General features: G+C 40.7%; 1 protein-coding gene across 4 annotated transcripts in view; it reads left to right on the forward strand.

Moving 5' to 3' along the window:
• GRM7 (glutamate metabotropic receptor 7) overlaps positions 1 to 18243 on the forward strand; it is a 545183-nt gene that overhangs the window by 27599 nt on the left and 499341 nt on the right. The window contains exon 1 of one of the 4 annotated variants that reach the window (XM_065552933.1): positions 7129 to 7471. The exons of the other annotated variants lie outside the window; for them this stretch is intronic. The gene's annotated coding sequence lies outside the window, so the exon portion shown is untranslated. Of the gene's footprint in view, positions 1 to 7128; positions 7472 to 18243 lie in introns of those variants that run through there. 4 annotated transcript variants of the gene reach the window in all.

Consider the following 18243-nt stretch of genomic DNA (forward strand, 5'->3'; position numbering starts at 1 on the left):
ACACAGAAGGAGATTATTGAAAAAGGACTAAGGGATGCATTTGACTTTAGAAGAGTTTATTCCTGGATGGATGGATGCAGCCATCAGGTAAACAAGAAATTGTCCACAGCATGGAGCATCTCTGAAGCAGATCACCATTGTTAGTGTTTAAAAATACCTCTACCATCTGTTCCTCTTTGTAACATGCAGTTTCCCAGTCCATAGTAGCACTGCTTTCTTAAATAAGGATACATTGGTTGACAGCGATTGTAATGGAATTGGTTTCGTTGGGGAAGTATATCTGTATACTTGATTTGGGATTGTTGGTATAATTTCTTCATTTCCATAGTCCCAGGACATCCGTTTGGCACTGAAAGAGGTTCCACCTTCATGGGAAGAACAACAAATCCATAGATCAAGTGGTGCTAAGGTTACAGAAAAGGGCTAGGAAGAGATCTGTAATTTTATCCTAAGAGGTCTTGTATGTGGCAGGCGGGGCCTATAGTAGAATAGACTGAGCTCCTTGAGCCAGGGTTGTTGGATGTGGTGGCCTACTGTTACCATTGTTTTACTTATACAGAAATACGTATTTCATTATTGAGTGAACTTGGTTTCCATGAAAGTTACCAAAATGGCAACTCTGAAGACTGAATGCTGAGGTTATCCCACCTGAACAAAATATTCTCATAGGCCACCAAACATCCATCAGATGGTAACAAGTTTTGATTACTACCTGTCTGGGCAGATTTGAACAAGTAACTCAGAGATGAAAGGCAGACATATCCCATTGCCGGACAATTTTTTTTTTATGAGTTTATTCACTGAAAGTCACTTCATTTTCATCATGAATTTGCCAAATAGGTTGGAAGGCCTAAAATATTTGGGGGTCTGGATTCAGAAGGAGACTTAGAGGCACCATCTGCAAAACTAAGGGAGAAAGTGGTGCCATTCACCTGGAATGTGGGAGACCCAGGTTCAAATCCCTGCTCCAAATCAGGCAGAGTGGGGACTTGAAACCAGTCTCCAACATTCTAGTGCTCTAACCATGGGGCTATAAGGTATGGTTAATGCCTGAAATCTAAATGATATATTTTATTTCAACCAAAATGCAGATTCCCCTCTCCCTCCCCCCTCCCACCCAAGAAAAAAAAAATAACTGTTTTGTTTAGGATCAACCTAAAACATTTTTTTGTTTTGTTTTATTTATTTTTTTGGCCAGTGAACCAAAAAAATCACTTATTTCCACAGCTTTAATTACCAGTCTCCCAGCCATCCAGTCCTCCTGTGTTTGTATACGCACATACTCGTGTAGACTGGATTAGTTAGGGATTTGTGAATCACCATACATGGAATATGTTGTTTTAAGGAGTGCTCATTTAAGGTAAAGTATTAACTGTAAATACTGAGTAATTTTACTGTGACAACCACATTCATTAGGCTTGAAATTATTTCCTTTTGTATGCTGAAATTTGTTGACAATTAGGCATGGAAAATGACCCGTCGGATTGATTTGGTTCTGTAACATGGGGATCTTTACTTGTATTTACAAAAAGCCAGGCAAATGGCTTTAAATATGCTTTTAATACTGACCTTTTTGAAAAGCTATGATAGGTATGAACAAATGGAATTCATTAAAATATTTCTAATTTCTTGACATTAAAGTAGGAAGGACTCCTTATTGTGCATCTACTCAAACAGACCTCAGCAAATGTCCTAGTTTAACAAAGGTCCCTTGACTCTATGCATGCCAATGAACTTGACTATTGAATTTACAAATCAGTGTTAATACATGCTCGACAAAAGTCAAGGGGTTCTTTCTGTGTAGACACAGATGTCTTACAATTCATTACTATGGTATAAATGCTTGAATAAGCTTAGTCTAAAGGTGAACAAATACATTTAAATGAATTTAAAATTAGGACTACTAAAATCCCCAAAGAGCATTTCAGGGCAAAATTAAATTCAGGACACATTTCAAATACAAAAGCCTGACTAATATTAATATACATACTTTCAAGATGGCTCTAGTTTATTTATAATGTGGGCAAAATTGGACTTCTAGCTACTTGCTACACCATAATGATGAATAAAACCACTTGGATTTAGAGTTGGTCAGAATTTTTCCAATAGAATGTGCTTTGTTGGAAAATACTGACTCATGGAAACCAAATTCTTTTCAAGAAAGGGTCAGTTTTGATATATATATATATATTTTGTTCAATACAATTTTTTTTACTGTGTTTAAAATTGTCAAAACATTTTTCTCAGGACACTTTTGAAAGCCAAATATAGATTAAAACAACTTAAATTACTGTAATGTAATATTCCAATGGACCTGCAAGGAAACTTTTTTTGGATTTTTGATTTCCAAATATTTGAGATTTCGACTTTTTGACCTGATAGGAGATGTGGAAATTTTCAATATTTCAATTTTTCACAGGATTAGAAATCTGTTTCCACCCAATTCAACTTGGGTTCCACTTGATACTGAAAGTAATAGACAGAATTGTGCCTGGATGCCCATATGTTACTATTTTTTTTGTATTATGATAGCTCCTAAAGGTCCCAACCAGGATCAGGGACCCATTTTGCTAGTCTATACAAATATAGACAGTCCCTGCCCTAAAGTACTTGAAATATAAATGAAAATGATAAAGGATAGGCGGAAAGCTGTATTATCTCAATTTCTCAGCTAGAGAACTGAGAGACAGAGAGATGAAGTGAATTGGCTTAGATCATAGGAAGTGTGAGAGAGAGATGGGTATTGAATTTAGATATCCTGAGTCGTAAACACAAGATCACCCTTCTTCTCCTGGACTGTAAAGGAAGAATTTGGCTCATTACAGTAAGGCCTAGATCCGAGAAAAAGATCTGTGGGTTGGCTATCCATGTAATACTTTCCTCAGCATCCTTTTGGTCTCTTTAAGCGCTTCTCCTTTCTAAGGCAAAATCCGGCTCCCAGATCAGTAGTGCGTCTTGACAACAATGATTTGCTCTCCCAGTGTGCCCAGATCATCGTCATTGTTGTCATATTTTTTTGCAGTCAGGACAGCAAATCACTGGCTGATATTTGTTGTATGGATTTGAGAGCATACTTTTGTCCTTAAATCACCTCGTTTTCTGTCCTATTATTTTGTTACTCTGCTAAAATGATATATTAAATAGAAGGCATTAAAATGTCAAGAGGAGACAAAATTAACTACCAGTTTGTTAAAAATGCAACACATGGTGGAATTTATACTTTATATCCAAAGACAAAATAGCACAAAGTGGAGATGAATGGAAAACAGTGACATGAGATCCAGCAGGAAAAGAATGGGCCAAACAAGAGATGGGGGGGAGAGAGGATAGATGAGGGAGTAAGACTGGCAAAAGAAAAAATAAAGACAAATATTGATGAAACATGCATTTGTTATAAAATCAATAAAAAAGTCAGACACGAAGTATTTGCTGTTGCTACAAAGAGAAGATGAATATTCACAAGCAAACCCATTCAATATACACTATATGTGCATGTAAATATTTTTTTCCAGAGGAAATTCAGAAGAGTAATTTGTTCTTTCATTTTTCTGCCCAGAGACTTCTCAAATGTCCTTGTAGGAAAAGGTTGAGAGTTCCCAAAGACAATTCTTCTTTGAGAATGTGTTTCACCTGTGCGTAAATGCTATTGATGCTGAGAAATGAAGTACTTTATCAGAGTTGAACTGATTAGAAAGCTAGCAACACAGTCTCAGAAAAAATCCCCCATTGCTATAAAGTGTCTGTGAATCTGAGTGTTTTTGCAGTAATTTCTTTGATATCCTGTCCATTAGAACCCAACCAATCCTGTATATTAAACCCATCTGAATAAGCAGAACAAAGTTTTAGTTAGATACAGTATTCCTCTCTGCTTCCTGCTCTAAACTGTTGAGTAATTTTGCTGGAGTCTCCTTCTGTGCCTATTGAAGTGAATAGGATGATTGAATGAGCATAGAATCAGTATGTTGATCCGCAACTGCTTTTCACCCAGAAGTAGTTGTCTTTGAGTGGGGGGGGTGTGTGACGTGATCTCTAGATACAGCTAATATCTCTCTTTTGGGAGGGGAAAAGGTAGGATGTGGGGTAAAGCACTTCAGGTTTCTTTAGGGTGAAGGAAAGTAAATAAAAGATAATTCTTGTAATTTATTAATACTTTGCATTCTATCTGCCCCAATGAAAAAAATATGGATTTTCCCCCTTTGTAAGAACACTTATCTAACTCTATGCATCTTTCTCAAGACTTTACTCTCTTCCAGTAACAGCTTGCGATGTATTTTCCAGAAAATTTGCCTAACTGAACAGTATTTATTCTTAATGAGCAAATTTATTTGTGAAGAAGTCCATAATTAAATTTACTTTTGTATGAGTAACCAAACATGAATTGTTCTATTAGCTAAGTGCCATGAGGACAATTGGCCATAAATAAGATACATTCAAGCCATTTTATGATTGATCAAAAACGATGCATTACAGTTTTTTCTACAACAAGGCTGTTGAATTCAGTGTTCTGTCATCATGAATTTCTCACGCATCCACAAAAAGGCTCTCTCTCCTTCAAAACTACATTTCATAATATCTCTGTATTCTCCAAATGAGGCAATAATTCAAATAAATCTACACTTATTGAGTAAAATAAAAATGAACTGTGCATTACTGGTAATAAATATCCAACTTATTTATTTAGAGCAGAGGTAAACCAATCCAATTCCAAGCTCATGATCTGTCTGTGTGTACGGTTGCCAACTGTGACTGAAGCTATTCCAGAATATTATTTTTTTCCCAATATGACATGTCATTTTCTTAAAATATCCTATTCAAATTTCCTGGGTTGCTTTCAATAGTCACCGGGAGTTTGATGTCAATTCTGGGAGATTCCAGGCCAATCCTGGAAGGTTGGCAACCCTATCTGTGTGGTGGGTGGTCTGCCCAGTGGCCTGTATGGAGTGCCTGAGAAAACTGAGGAATTTTCACTTGTATTCAAAAGTGAATATATGGCCATCTCAGCACACATGGCATCACATGTACAACATACTGAATAAAATAGTCTTTGTGTGTGTATTTTGAGACCCCAGAGAAGTAATATCACATTAATCATGGCAAAAGCCCCAAACCATGTTTAGGCCTTTATATGTGGATTGCTAGAAGCAGGACCTTAAGGACTATGCTGTCCTCTAAGGCATCAGATTGTGATAGATTTGCTGGGGAAAGGTAGCATCATACTCACTTCCTCCCAACCCTCCAGAGCTGTGTATGTGTGGGAGGGAATGTGGCTGAGGTGCTTGCCATGACTTTACTGTGACATTTCTCTCCCACACCAAGGAATGGAGGGGAAAAGCCTCAGCCCTCATGGTGGGTGAGACTCTAAGATCAGCTGCAGGATGGCAGAGCCCCTGGCACCACAGATGAGGGAGACTGGAAGCTAGTACAGAGAACTCTTATGATTTCCTCCACCCTCCCTTAATATGCCCCCTCAAAAAAAAAATCTGTCCACATCCTATTAAGAAATGGGGTGGGAGGGAGGAGGATGAACCCCTTGATGCTTCAGGGGATGAAAACAAACTTCAGAACCTCAAAATAAGTTCTGTTCAAATTTCTCAGTGAAAATTAGCCAGGCCTTCTTTTTGCCTGCACCTTTATTCTAGCCGTTTTCCATAGACGTGGCATTTTTAATAGGACACTTATGGACTTGAGAGAGGCCCTATCCTGTGTATAATATGCACACAATCTCTGCTGACTTTAATTGGACTTTCATGTTTGTATATGAGGGTAGAATCGGGGCCCACTAATCAATATTGCTCTGATAATGGTGGTGGTGGGGGGTAAAGTTGTAACCCCATATATGACTTAAGCAGGAATCCATGTGAAAATCTGAAACACCAAGTGTTTTCTTTCATTTTTCTTTATTTTTTTAAGCAATCTAAGTTGCTAAAAGTCAACCTTTTTTCATAAGCCAGACAACTGGCACATGTTTACATCCTCATTTCAGTTTATTGGTACAATACAGCGATTGCCTCAAGCAGGAACAAAGCCAGCCTAAAGGCAACATGTTTGGTTGGATATCTATCCGAAGTGAAGCATTTTCAAGCAACATCATAACAAATAGCAGCATGGTTCGAAAAATAAGCTGACATGTTGGGAGAGCAATGAACACGAAGTTTTGTACATAATTGCATACAGATACTAGGTCATTTATTCATGGTTTAACTGTATTAATACCAATAGTACTGTACCCCGGATGAATTTGACCTACCGTTTTTTCCAACCCATTGCCATTTAGAGTCACTTGGGTATGTCTACACTGCAATTAAATGACTCGGGCTCATGGGGCTTGGGCTAAGGCACTGTTTAATTGTGGCTTAGATGCTTGGGCTGGAGCCCAGGCTCTAGGACCCTGTGAGGTAAGAAGACCCCAGAGCCTACACTGCAATTAAACATCCCCTTAGCCCTGTGAGTCTGCATCAGCTTGTGGGTTTTTAATTGCAATTTAGACATTCCCACTGAAACCATAAGCCAAATTCATCCTTGGTGTAACTCCACTGAACTTATTATAGTCAAGTCTTTTTTTCTCTGCAAGTTCCAGTGTATCACAGAAAAATGTCCAAGCAGGATTTACATGTGTGAGGAATCCCCATGCTGGAGAGATGCATTGTGGTTTGAAATATAGCATTCTAAAAAGTGTATCAGCCTGAGCAGATTTGCATATATCAAAGGACATGCGTGAAGGCTTGACTGTATTTCTTTCTGTGACAATGTAACACTACAAAGAGACAGCTCAGTGAAAACTGCACACTGGGTCACACATTTAGTCTTTAGATTGCTAGCAGTATAACCTGCAAAAATATTTGACTTAAACTGTTCCATATTTTTTGCTCAGAATAGACATGTACCCAAATGTTCTATTGTCAATTGATGACAATTGCAAAATAAGCTATACTATGTGTATATGAAACAAGATAGGAACTTGTACTGAAGGACAAGTCATTTCAATGATAGAAGAAAATATTTGGCTATTCACACAAGGGGCTCCTTGCATTGAAAATGTTGTGGGGAGGGAGAGCTTTTGTCCCCCAGCCTCCTACATGCCTGTAACAGGGTGCTGGCCAAAAAGGTTCTGGCCAGGCCCCTGTTAGCCCAGCTCCAATTAAGGGGTATTACTTGGTGCTGGCTGGGTGTGGCTCGCCAAAGGGCTTAAGGAAAAACACCTGCGGGCCTTCTTAGCCAGGAGGCTATATAAAGCTGGCAGGAAGCAAGCAGAGGGGGGAACAGGAAAGGGAGGAGCTGGTGGCTGTAGTTCCCAGCTGGCTGAAGAAGCTAGTTGTCTCCCAAGGAGCTGGCTGGAATGGACTGTATATAAACGGTGGTGGGAACTGACACAAGGAATAAAAGGGCACTGGTGCTTGCATATCAAGCAGTCTCTGACTGATTTTTTGGACGAGCAGCGAAGTGCTTTGTTACAGTGCCACTCGCATCATAGGTGAGTCATATTCTCAAGGTCACGTTCACAAAGGAAAGGGCTAGAAACTTTTTCAGAATTGTCATTAGACTTTGTTTCTAATTCCATTTTCATGGATCCAAAAGCTGTGCATATGGCTGTTATAATGAACAATGGCAACAGTGTGGCAGGGTGGGTAAAATAAATGAGCCTTAGGTACAATCTTAAAATAGGGCACAGGCTAGGGTTACCATATCTAATAAATAAAAAAGAGGACCCTGCCCGGGCCCTGGCCCTGCCCATTTCCCCAGCCCTGCCCCAACTCCACCCCTTCCCCGCCCTAACTCCGCCCCCTCCCCCTCCCAGCCACGCGGAAAGGGCTGCCCGAGCGCTACCGGCTTCACGGTTTGCCGGGCAGCCCCCAGACCCTGCGCCCCCGGCCGGCGCTTCCCCAGCGCAGCTGGAGCCCGGGAGGGGAAGCGCCCAGCCGGGGGCGCAGGGTCTGGAGGCTGCCCGGCAAACCGTGAAGCCGGTAGCGCTTGGGCTTCGGGCAGCCCCCTTGCCTCTGGACCTTGCGCCCCCGGCCGGGCACTTCCCCTCCCGGGCTCCGGCGGCGCAGGGTCCGGAGGTATGGGGGCTGCCCAAAGCCCGTAGCGCTCGGCTCTTAAACAGAGCCAAAGAGTCGGGGAGGAGCAGAGCCGCCGCGGCCGGAGGCTCTGCTCCTCCCCTGACTCTTCGGCTCTGTTTAAGAGCCGAGCGCTACCGGCTTTGGGCAGCCCCCATGCCTCCGGACCCTGTGCCGCCGGAGCCCGGGAGGGGAAGTGCCCGGCCAGCGGCTGGGGTCCGGAGGCAAGGGGGCTGCCTGAAGCCCATAGCGCTCGGGCAGCTTGGCTCTTAAACAGAGCCGAAGAGTCAGGGGAGGAGAAGAGCCGCCATTTTCCTGGACATGTTCGACTTTTTGGCAATTCCCCCCGGACGGGGGTTTGAGTGCTGAAAAGCCGGACATGTCCGGGAAAAAGAGGACGTATGGTAACCCTAGCACAGGCCTTCACCACACAAGGCACAAAATTGTAATGCTCTTCCCATACCTCTCAGTGCTCCCCAGAGACTCTGTTGCTTTCTTCTGTGTAATGCCACTTAGCATCCTCTCCCTGCTCCATTGTGGTCTGTGTTTACTCTGTATTTGTTTATGTATTGTTTGTTAGGGGTGGATTTGTAGGTATTTATGGTTGAGTTCAGATTTAATTAGTAATTACCAGCAGGGAAGCAGTGGAATGGCTGATCAGGAGGTGAAAGGCTCCAGACTTCATGACCAGTCTCCTGAACCAGCTGGTTCCCAATGAATCACTATGGAGAACTCCAAATTAATGATAAGGAGATTCTGATATATGATCCTTCATCCTTGCAGTATTTGTTTTTGAAATGACATTATATCCAATTAGTGAATTTCTGTGTTCATATTTGTACTCAATGTAGTGACTGATATTGCTTTACCCTGCGATTTGTTTTTTTCTTATCCTTTTCTGCACAGATTGTCAAATAGCATATTGTGAACACTTACTCTATAAACTCTGTTCTGTTACAATTTCATTTACCTTGTCTGTTTCAGAGTTCCATTGACTGGAACTACATCAAAGGGTTTGTAAGCAAACACCCAAATCAAATGAAATGTGCCTGTTTTTGTGGTTTTTATTACAAACTTAACGTGGCTGAGGTTTCACTGAAAGTGCTGTGATCCTTTTGGGTGAACTTAGGTCAATCTGTTTTGCACAGGAAAAAATATGTGCAATTTGTGGCTTTGTACATGGAATTGGTGAAATCTGTAGGATTTATTGCAGTTTGCATTGATCTTTAGGATTTATCTGAAACTTAGAGCAAAGCTCAGTGTGAACCCACTTAAAACCAAACTGAAGGAAATGTTTGCATGAGAGACTGCAAACAAGCCAGGACTCTTACTAGGCATTACCGATAGTATACAATTTTTATATCAGATGAATATTAGGTTGTACCTGTGTACATTCAGCAGCCACACTGTTAATAGTCACGGTTTATATGAAATGGGTCTGTGAACTCTTTATGCAATAGACAGACATAATTAATATCGGGATGAATTCCAATTTTTCCAATGTTCATAGAGTTGATGAAGCTTTGATCAAACAGGTGATGCTCTCTCTCTCTCTCTTCCCCCCCACCCCTTCCCATATATTCCTAAATGGCTTTTCATTATGAACTGTAGCCACTTAAAGCTCATACTTGTACCCTTCTGATCTGTTTACTTTTAGAGAGTCTCTATTAAGTGGAAGATGCTGTACTAATAAGTAGTGCCTTTGAGTGCTTGTTTGTTAGTCCCTGTGAATAGGGTCCTTGTTGAACTAGCAACTTTCACCGGCATTAAATGCCATACTATTAAAATGATTGCAGAAGGCTCTAGCTTCTTTGTACATGTCTGGCAGCAAAAATGTGATTAGACTACACTGAGAGAGCACTTAAGGATCTATTGCCTCTGATAGCAAATAAATGAAATATTACTGCAAATCAATGTGGATATTGGGGAAAATTAGGGCCAAAATTGTACTGGAAGGCCAAATGGATTCATTTTTTGGGGTGGTGGGGGTGTGCATATTACAAGTGGCATGTGGGAGCCAACTCATGGACCAGTGACAAATGTCTAATACCAGTTTTAATAGTTTGTGCTGTTTTTGCAAGCAACGCTCCAAGTCAAAACATTTTCTTATGCTTAAAAAAATGGGAGGGGGGAGTAGCAGCAAATGAATAAATTGAGCAAGACAAATACATTTAGATTATATGAAGCCACATTTGTTTCCTCTCTTAGTTTGTTTCCCCCCACCCTTACCCTACTTCTAATCTTTGAGTAGTTTTCCACCACTCAAATCCATGAGGCACAATCAGAATTCAGACAAATACTTCAGGTATGTGGTTGCAAATATATCATGAAATATGTTGCCATAACATAGATGAGAATGAGTCAGTGAAATTTACTCTGTGCAGAAAGTTGACATAAGCGCCCCCCTCCCCCCCCCCACACTCTATTTATCCCATGCGTTACTGGGGTTAAGTGGTGCATAGGACGGTAGGAAAGTCTTTGTACAGTAATTTCTATTAAAAATTAGAGTCAATACACTTTTACTTATGAAAGATGCAGTGAAAAGTAAGCAAGAAGATGAGAATGAACTAAAGATACTTGAGTCAGTCTAGTTAGGTATAGAAAATCTTTTCCAGTCCACTGTTTTTTGCAATGTACAAATAGGAATACACTGAAACTTGTTTTAAGTGACCGTCCAAGTTAAGGACTAGAGAAAAAGGTAATCACTTACTAGAGGTGATCTTCAACAATGCAAGGAGAAAGTAAGTGGCACCCTATAAAGGGTTACAGTAACTTATTTCTCCCCTGAAGCAAAAGGGAGCCAAAGAAGGAATTCAAATGGCTGTTACACAAATGGTGCAGTTACACATCTCCTTTCACGGGGCTAAATGTTCAGTCCTTAGCCAGGTGCAGGAGTAGATAATGCATTTCTACAAACTTTTATAACCTTTTTGAATGGAGGATGAAAGAGAAACAGGCCTGGCATACAGCATAGCTAGGTCAGCTAGGAGTAAGCAATGGCAGGGGCAGCAAAACCCCCAGCGTAGATTCAACTGTACCAACAGAGTGCTGCTGTCAGCATAGCGAATGTCATTTGGGGAACAGAATTACTTTGCCACCAGAAAAAACTCCTCCTGTTGGCTTACTGTGTTTATACCAGGGCATGCCAGCATAGGTTTTATAATGTAGACATATCCACATTTATCAAGACAATGCAGGATTCTTAAAATCAAATGCATTTTTGAAGTTCAATTTCATATAGTTGAGAGCCGTATTAATTATTTGTTATTCCCTTACACGGTAGGAGAATTCTGCTGCTCATAAACTATTTATAAAAGAAATCTGGGACACTCATCCATGTACCATCATGACCCATAGGCCTTGAAACTGGGTCCACATGAACAGCCATGCATCAACCTTCCACTTGACAACCTGTTGACAACTGCTGGCACTGGCCCAATTTTGAGGTTCCATCTCTCACGTCCCATTGGCAGAGTCCCAGAGGAGCTGATTGGCCCACTAGCCCTATTTAAGTCAGAAACAGCAACAGGAAACTGTCTGAACAACTAGGATCCGCCCTGCTCTGGGCTGTGTACTTTGTGCTTCCTGCTCCTACACTCACTCCCCTAGCTTGACTTCCTGGTGTCCTGAGCCCCAGCCTGAATCTTGGCTCCTGACTGTGGACCCCAGATTTTGACCACTAGGACTGTATTTGGGTGAGGTTAGACTGATCAGGAAGGAATGATTTGCCAATATAATTTTCATACAAAAAATTCTGAGCCTTATGGGGTGTACAACTTGAGGATTCTTGCTTCTGCAGTAAATAGAGGTGTGCAGAAAATTAGCTATGAGTTAGGGGCACAGGTAACGGTGAAGAGATGCCATGGAGAAAAATGCTTACTACCTTAATTAGGCTTTGCCTTACTGGAATTGTGTATGACAAGTTAGACAAACACCTGTCAGGGATGGTCTGATAATACTTAGTCCTGCCATGAGTGCAGGGGACTAGACTAGATGACCTCTCGAGGTCCCTTCCAGTCCTATGATTCTATGAACTTACAGGACAAGGCGATATGGAAATGGAGACAGATTTAAACCAAATATATGCTGCTTGCTTAAGGATGAAAGCTTTCTAATGAATTTGGGAATTCATTCAAAGTTGAAGCTACCCTGAATTCCTCTCAGTTGGCTTGGGATGTTAATTACAAGCTCCTGCATTTTATTTTTAGTGTGAATGTGAGTGAGACACAGACAGCTGGCCTTTTTCCTCTATTCCCAACCCAGAGGAGAAGAGAGAGAACTGCAGACCAAACTGGAGGGATTGCTGGTAGAATATAGAACTGTAAAAGAAAAATTGACCCTTATTGAAATAACAAAGGCTATAGGACCTGGCTAGTGGATATTGTTAACAATGAAGATGTCATGTAAAGCTAAAATCATAGCTTGTAAGTGGTTTCTAAATGGGAACCATGTCAGTATTTCTGAGGACATTATGTAATCAAACTTCCAGAGAAGTGAAGAGACAGAAGGAAAAGATTAATGAAGCCTTTCAAAAGTTTTTTATCTACAAAGTTCAAAACCTTTTGTTTCTGAGGAACAAGTGGCTGAGTATACAAATAGTTCATGCGTAAAAAGAACATTATTGAGATTCCCCTTCAATCTGTCCCTGTCCCAGGCCTATCACTTCTTCACCCCGGCTCACAGTGCCATTTTCTTTACCAAGCCAGCCCCAGCTCTACTCCTTAGGCTTCTCATCCCAATACAGTCTCCTTGTCCAGCCAGTTTTAGTCTCCTGCCCTGGACTTGATATCAGAGTTCCAATTTTGCCTCTCCCTGCACCGAGTCCCAGTAAAGCAAAAGCTTCAAACAAATACACACTTACTTTGTACAAGATAGCAGGATTTGGCAAATCTCTCAAACTAAATGGCAACTAGTCTGAATTTATGCTATTAAATATCATAAATCAGTGCTAGACACTTCTGATTAAATGTGTTCCTACAGGGTTCGGTTACCTGGAAATACAATTAGGTGAAGAAGTGTTAAATTGAGATGAGTTAGATGATCCAAGTTTCCACTGTAGCTTTGGGAAGTGGTGATTTTTAAATAGTGTTCAGTGTGGTGTCCTTGCCAAATTCCAGTGTGGCTAATTATATTTTACTTGCGTTCAAAATTCTACTTTGGATTCAATTGGATAAATTTATCTCCTTGTCCAAAATTGTTGCATAGCATTGCCATGTGCTGTTAAACACCTGCCATATTTTATTTCGGAGACGGCTGCATTCGAGCACTGAGTGATGCACTTCCTTCATTTAGTTCATACAACATCTTAAATCAGCTGGAAATCCTTCTGGAAGAAAAACATCATTAAAACTAGAAATGTATTGGTCATTTTTAGCCCATCCATGATTTCTAAAGAACAGCAAACATACTGGTATGATATTTGAGTTTTTTGTCCAAGAAAGAAAATACATAAGCTTATTGTAAAGAACATATATTTTTCATGGTGAAGGAAGAGCGCATAGAGGTAAAGGAGAGGGATGAGCCATTAATTATTCTAAACATTTTTATTCCTGTGTAAAGAAAATAATTTATCTGTGTGCTCCACTTCACTGGATTGAATCTGACTTGCTCAACTGTGTTCCATATGCCATGTATTGTTAGCAGCGGAAGGAAAGGCTCCTTTAGCTCAAGTAGCATGTGTGCAGGGGATTTTGGAGCAGGTAGTGTTCTGAATTTGATACTTGCTCTTGCTGGGAACTTCTGAACAGCCATGGTGCAGCTTAGTCACCACCATACTGATCCTAGTAGATATTTGTATCTTCTGTTCTATGCCTACCATAGCGATGCAGTAAAACAAGATTTTATAATCCTGAATGCTGAGATATAAACTTTTTTCCTCTTTACGTAAAGACAAAAGTTCAAATGCTCATCTGAAGCTCATACACACTTCTCTGACTCTTAGGCTATGTCCTCACTACGGGAGGAGTCGATGTAAGATACGTAAATTCAGCGTAGCTGAATTCGATGTATCGGAGCCAACTTACCCCGCTGTGAGGACGGCGGCAAATCGACCTCCGCGGCTCCCCCGTCGACGGCGCTTACTCCTACCTCTGCTGGTGGAGTAGAAGCGTTGATTTGGGGATCGATTGTTGCGTCCTGACGAGACGCGATAATTCGATCCCCGAGAGATCAATTTCTACCCGCCGATTCAGGCGGGTAATGTAGACCTGCCCTTAGATGTCAAGAAGGAAATATCACTAGGAGAAGTTTTTTTTTTTTGACTTCACAGTTCTGGCTGAATTGAAAATCATTTTTTTTTTTTTTTTTTAAACCTCTTGTATTTGTCGTCTTGCACTTTAGGTGTCAGCTGAATCCAAGAAATCAGCCAACCCCACAAACCCCCTCAAGACTAAATAAATATTAACTGCAGTTCCTCAACACTCTCAAGGTTCAGTCTGGATTTTGGGACAAAAGTTGGTCCCTATTTTATTATAATGGCTTTACCCATCTTTAATAGTAAAACAACAATAATAAACATAGATGGCATTTTCCACCCAGGGATCTCAAATTGCTTAGCGAAGGTGGCTAAGCATTGTTTCTTGTATTTTACAGACACATAAGATGGAGAGAGTAAGTGATTTTTGGGGGGGGGGGGGGAAGATCAGCAGCAGTGCTGAGAATAGATCCCAGGTTGCTAGACCCCCATCCTGTAATAACCACTAGACTGTGCGGCCTCCCAGCAATAATGCAATTTTTTGGTATAATATCTCAAACAGGGAAAAAAACATTTGGGAAGTCTGGTCGTGTAAGTGCAGGCTTTATCTTAGTAGTAACCTACCTAGAGATCTCTCTCATCATACGTACAGCTGTAAGATATCTCTAATCACTTGAACAAAACTGACTGCCACAGTCCTTTCTGTATGTCTCAAAATTATACATAAGGACCTGTGATCAGTGAGGCATGATGCTTGTAAAGACTCTTCAGCGTCATTAGTTCAGTTTGACTCAATAGGATTTTGCAGGGGGGGGAGACAGAAAATAGGGAAATATTAGATTATCTTAGCATTTGAAGGGATGTGAACATTTACACATTTTTGCCACTGCCTGCTGTAGAGGGGCTGCCACACGTATATTCACTGCAGTTTTTTACTCTCATTATACTTGAAGAAACAGAACATTGCACAGGTTGTAAAAAGCTCTGCTTTCTTCTGGACTTGCAGGATTTTAAACCTGTAGTGTTAGAGGCTAGTTTGACCTCTCACCTCCTTAGAGTACAACAGGGGCCAAAAATGGAAGCAAAATTAACCCCATTAAACTTACTGGGCTTGAGCCAGAGCTCATTGACATCAATGGAAATGTTCTCATTCACTTTGATGGGTTTTTTAGGATTGAATGAGCATTTCAATGAGAAGGTTTCCATCCCCAAAAGAAGTTTGCAAAGTTACTTTACTGAAGTTGGGTGGGGTGTCTAAATGATCCTTTTATTATTTATTTCATGGGCATATAGAGGCCCTAGCTGAGACCATTGTGCTAGACAATGTATGAATACAGAGACAGTCACACAGGTCACGTGAAACAGACACAGAGGGGTGAAATATCTTGTCCAAGGTCACGCAGCATTTCAGTGGCAGAGCTAGGAATAGAAACCAGGTCTCCTGAGTGTCAATCCTTAGCCCTACCCAGTGAAGTACACGGCGATAGTTAGCCACTTTACTATCCAGTTATGCTAATGCTAAGTTCTACGGCAAGGAAAGGTGAGCAGCATTTTCGTTGGCACTTTATATCACTCTTCCGTCTCTTTCTTTGTAGACAGAAAGCACACAATCCAGATGCTAAGTTGTGGAATCTTTTAGCAACATCTGTCACTTTGGCAGGCTTTGCAGACAGTTGTGTTCAGTAGTTTTTGAACAGATTGGGTTTCACAATGGCTGTTTTAATCTATTGGGCACTATTTTCCTTTGACTCGTCTTTAAATAACTTTGTGCTAGTTTGATTTATTTGTAAGCTCTTATACAATCCATATAAACAAATCTGTTTGTGATGAAATGTGGTGTTTCTCCATAAACTATGCATACTTTCCCCCATCCTCCAAAATTAAGTTACGTAGTGTCCTCGATTATGTGAATATCTCTGTTCAAAGTAATATACAAGACAAATGTGAGAGCTAAAACACACCAACAAAAAACCCCATACACAATTTTGGAATAAATTGAAAACTTAATACAGTATGTGAGTCAGAAGTACTGTGGCTGGAGTGTTTAACAAACTTCCCCAGGAATTAGTAACACCAATTAATTCAAAACAGAGCTGAACTGAGTTTTGGGCTAAAAGAAATTATCTCATATGATGAGCTACAACAGGATTTGATTGATCTTTCCTGTACTTGGTTGGAATGAATTTGATTGGACTTAATTTATATCTCAGACAGAACATAAGACATTATCATTGTACTATTACTGTACAACAACTACACTTTCAGGGTAAGGCCGGCTTATAAAATCAACAAATTATGGGCCATGTAGTAGCATCAATTTGGTCATCATTGGAATTTCTGCTTAAAAATAGATTCATTGATATAGCCCATTCTCCCCTCCACCACAGACACAATTTCTTTGTATGTTGGGGAGAAATACTGCATGAATTATGTAAATATAGATTGCATTATATGTGGGTAAGACCAGAGAGTTGGCAGCAGAGTTTAAGGTTCTGATTCAAAGCCCATTAAAATCAATGGAATGATATCCATCAACTTCAGTGGGATTTGGATCAAGCCATAAACAATCAACAGTATACACATTAACAAAATATGAACACCAAGGACTGATATTTGTTTAAAATGGCAGAATTACATCTTTTTTTAAAAAAAAGATGTATACTGCCTCTCTTGAATTTGCTTTGTTCCACACCTGTTAGATTCTCCTGTAATCCAGACTTGCTGCAGTGATGTCTACACAGCATTTTAGACTGAGCAGGAGTGAGTCTCCCAGCCTGGGTTGACACTCAGGTTAGTGGGGGTTGTGCTAGTGCCTGAAAGATAACTGTATAGACTGCGCTTCTGAAGCTGACCTCCCCCCCGCCCCGACCCCCTAGGCTTCAGAGCCCGAGCTTCAGCCCAAGGCACAACTTCAAAGTGCTCAATTGTATAGACAACTAGCGTGAGTTCCACTAACCCAAGTCTGTTGAGCTGGATGGGGATGCCTGCTCCTGCTCAGTCCAAAATGCTGTGTAGACATACCCTACAGGGCCTTATTTTTGTACCTTCCAATAATGCAGTTTTTGTAGACTGGTATAATCCCCATTGTGATTGGCAGGGGGGTGGGTATGGAAGAGAATGTGGACAGGAAGCAGTGCAGATGAATCTGTCACTCCTTTCTGTGGCAGATAGAGCTGGATAAGAAAAACTATTGTTTCGTGAGCCATCTGTTCTCATCTATTTAAGGCCCATACCTAGAGGCAAATAGTAGTTATCAGTTTGAGCTAGTCTGAAGTTAAGGAGGATAATTTGTTACAGCTGCTAGCAGTTTCAAAAGTGATTAAAAAATGTGATTTACTGAAGGTGCTGCTTCGAGGCAAAACAAACATTCACCTACCGTGGTAACAGTGCCAGATTCAAGCATAACCTAAGGAAAACTAGGACTCTGGAAAGTTGTGGGCATTTGTGTGGCAGTTCATTTTTTTTCCCCTTTGATTATTTCAGGTTTGTCTGTGTGTGTGTGTGTGTGTGTGTGTGTGTGTGTATATATATATTTTTTTTTTTTTTTCACTTGACATGAATTACAATTATCCTACCAGCTGTGAATTTTAGGCTTATGGACATATATAGTACAGTATTTTCTTCCCCAAGTTACAATGTAAAACCAAATGTCATTATTGTGCATCCCATGAGTTAGTTACTCACACCCTACAGAACTGCATCTCGCCATCTGAATATAAGACTCACTTGGTAAAATTCTACCCCCTGTCTTATACCAGAGGTCTGACAAGATGAGCCCTTACGTCTATGAATCGGTGTAACTCTTGCAGTGCTTTTTGTGGCCTATCACATTTCTAAAATAGTGACTCCATCTTTGGAAGTTACATGTGCTTAATTAATATGTTAAAGGAAAAGCTTTCTGTTGTTGGGACTGTCTCTGTCTCTCTCTGTCTCTCTCTCTCTCTCTCTCTCGACATTTTTAAACTAACAGATTACTTGGAGCCATAGCCGCAGTGG

This window comes from Chrysemys picta, chromosome 7 (assembly GCF_011386835.1).
Source record: "Chrysemys picta bellii isolate R12L10 chromosome 7, ASM1138683v2, whole genome shotgun sequence".
NCBI classification, from domain to species: domain Eukaryota; kingdom Metazoa; phylum Chordata; order Testudines; family Emydidae; genus Chrysemys; species Chrysemys picta.